The sequence below is a fragment of the Aulonocara sp. 'chitande type north' Nkhata Bay genome, linkage group LG4 (genome assembly GCF_057382095.1).
Source record: "Aulonocara sp. 'chitande type north' Nkhata Bay isolate Kocher_YH1m ecotype deep benthic linkage group LG4, A_spYH_male_GT1.1, whole genome shotgun sequence".
Taxonomy (NCBI): domain Eukaryota; kingdom Metazoa; phylum Chordata; class Actinopteri; order Cichliformes; family Cichlidae; genus Aulonocara; species Aulonocara sp. 'chitande type north' Nkhata Bay.
Window position 1 is genome coordinate 2060591 of NC_141347.1, and position 3028 is coordinate 2063618.

Genomic DNA, 3028 nt, shown 5'->3' on the forward strand with positions numbered 1-3028 from the left:
CATTGTCCAGACATATCCGGTAAGGGAGGAGGAGGAAACAGTGATTCTAGAATAAAATCAATAATGAACACAACTGCCATGTTTTGGTTCTATATAACATTTCCTGTCATTACTTTATTATGGATTGGGTGCAAGAGTTGTTAAGTGTGGATAATTAAATAATAGATTAATGCAATATCAAACTGTGCCTTTTTCTTAGTTGGACAGCAAGTCCAACAAGTGTTTCGGATAAAATGTGGGAGCCCGAAATTGTGTCTACTTTCATCTTACAATCCGGCAACAAATAAATTGCACTGCAAACAAAGTCTATCAACAAAGAAAACATTTTCGTTTCATACTTTTCCGTTATATTCCCTTACAAAGCTAGCTTTAACGCTTCGAGGGTTCCTTTGTTCTTGCCGTCGCCTCGGCGCTTGACCCAGACTTTCGCTCTGTAGTTGCTTTTTAGCATAGTACTACAAAAAATTGTAAATCTGTGATATATGATTGATAAACGTAAAGGTAACTGTATAAATGTGTTCAATGACTTTGTTACTTTTAATGATTGGTGAGCACCCGCTTCGATTCGCACTCAATTCAAACTTTACGTTGCACGCTCACCTAACTTTACGCTGCACGCTCACCTAACTTTACGCTGCACGCTCACCTAACTTTACGCTGCACGCTCACCTAACTTTACGCTGCACGCTCACCTAACTTGCGTTTGCACCTTTTGTCCACACGTAAACTGCGTTTAGCATTTACGTGTGGACGAGGAAGACGGAGAAAACGCAGCGTCAAAGGTGTGCGCCTATTTTGACGCCACACTGTGCGCCATGTTTTTGTCTCGGTGCCATGAATTCCTACAATGGCAGACTTAGACAAAATACTGTTAATTTTATTATCTTCAGTGTTTAAATGCTTACATATACGGGTTTGCTTGTAATTGTTGCCTATATACATTTTAAGCTATTATTTATTATTTAGTTCAATCAATAGATCAAGTTTTGTAGTGACTATGAAATATATTGTAATTATCTGTTTCCTGTTTATCCTAGACAGGGCAAAAAAGGACTCCAAATTAAAAAAAAAGATAAAAATGAAAGACTGGTGCATTGTGCAGTTTAGCACTGGTGGTACAGAAATAGTCCCTAGATCATGGATAAATGGGGAGAAATTGTCATGGCCTCCATATCCTCCGTGAGACACATTCAGGATCCACGACACAGTAAAGAGGAGAGTTCATCCTGGTGCAACATGGCTCACCTATGCACCAGTCCGACTTCTAATAAGCCATGGTGGGTATCATCTGGATTGGTGTTGTATAAATGTAACAATAACAAGTTTTTCGTGTCCTAATTTATGTCTGGCCATACATTGTGTTTGTACTTCCAGACACATTTCACGAAGCAGAACGCAGTCTTCAGAAATATCTAAGTGAACATTGTGATACGTCTGACCTTCAGTCCGAAGCTGAAACTCAGACCAGTCATAAAAGAAAGCACAAGTAAAACTTTTTTTTATTTCACAAACATATCTTTGATTGCTAAGAATTTATGATCTTGTCTTTTATACATATCTGTGGTGCTTGCATACTGCAATATCACCACATAATATAGTCCAAAAAGTGGAAGCTTGTAAACTTTTTATAAATGCAAAGCCGTGTACACTTGTGCACTTCAAAAATTCCTTGTATACTGTACCTTCTTGCACATCTCCGTTTCCTGTGTGTGTTGTTATAAATCAAACTGTAACTTTAGGAAAAAATATTCCAAAAGCACATTTGTAATTACTTATGACCGTTTTCAACTTTTTTTCTTTAGACCAAATCCCCTGTACACATATAGTGACTCAGAGGATGAGCAGCCCACCAAAAAATGGTTTCCCCAGGCCCCTCGAGTGAAAATACCAGGTAATAAAATACTGTCTAGTGTCTTTGTACATATCTGTGTGTGACACAAGGAAACGTTTGACAAGTTGTCTGTATTCTTAAATACTTAAAAAAAATTTATCTTTTTCTGTCAGACCTGACGAGAGCTGTTAATGAACTCCGTGAGGAGGTCAGAGCCATCCGCAATGAATCGGTAGATGCTGGGGTACTGCCTCTGGATTTGCCCTTGCACAACATTGAGGAGCTAAACAATGCAGAGCCAGCTCTTCAATCACAAGAGGCAAATAAGGCAATGGTAAGTATATAAAGGTTATGTACACTTTGTAACTATAAATTGTAATAGCTGTCAGATGTGATTTAAATACATAACAACGGCCTGTTGATTAACCTGGAGGGTCTTAGGGTCGATTTGTGGCTTTTTCAAATTTTGATTACATGCCATTTGCACAGTGTTGAATGGACTATAGCCAAATTCTCCAAAAAAAAGTTTGATATGATTTTATTTCAAAATTCAAGTCTGACTTCCTTCAATTAGCTTCAGTGGCTAAGCTACAAATAAACTTACACTATTGGGCTTAGTGGTCGATTTGTGCCCCATTGAAACCCATTATAAACGCTATTTTTCACTGCAAATTAATTACGGTCAAAGGGATCGTCGATGTTTAAGTTTCATTTTCATTTTGCAGTAGGGGCCTTAGAGTTGTAATCTTTTTATTTGTCCACCAGGTGGCGCCCTTGCTTCACATTTGACCCCTGCTGGAAAATCCCATATTTACAGCAGTGTTTTTCAGCTCAAATGATGAGTGTGGGTCACTATCAATGTGTGTGTCTAAAAAAAAAAAAAAAAAAAAAGAGAAAGGAGTGTGTGTCTAACTCCTTTTTTTGTCTGATTTCAAACGTTTTTTCTCCTTTGAGGTCCACACTGCAATACAAACAACAAATGTAAACCTAAGAACTAAAGACTTTGTTTTGTCTGCAAGCGCAGGTTGTTTACGCAGCTGCACTAAAGCCGTGGTTATAAATATGAGCTTTAGAGGCAGGAGTAGTCTTTTCCAAAATGGCAAGACATTACAACACGGAAGAAGCGCTGAGAATGATCATGGATCCCGAGGACAGCTCCTCCTCCTCTGCAGAGGACTCTGGGGATGACGAGGAAAT

The 3028-nt window shown here is 38.5% G+C and overlaps 1 long non-coding RNA gene across 1 annotated transcript; it reads left to right on the forward strand.

The window, feature by feature from the left end:
* The first annotated feature begins 697 nt into the window (after positions 1-697).
* On the forward strand, positions 698-2164 carry LOC147331703 (uncharacterized). Its single transcript, XR_015128716.1, has 3 exons — positions 698-1277; positions 1375-1891; positions 2005-2164. It is a non-coding gene; the product is annotated as an uncharacterized LOC147331703 (long non-coding RNA).
* The last annotated feature ends 864 nt before the right edge of the window (positions 2165-3028 follow it).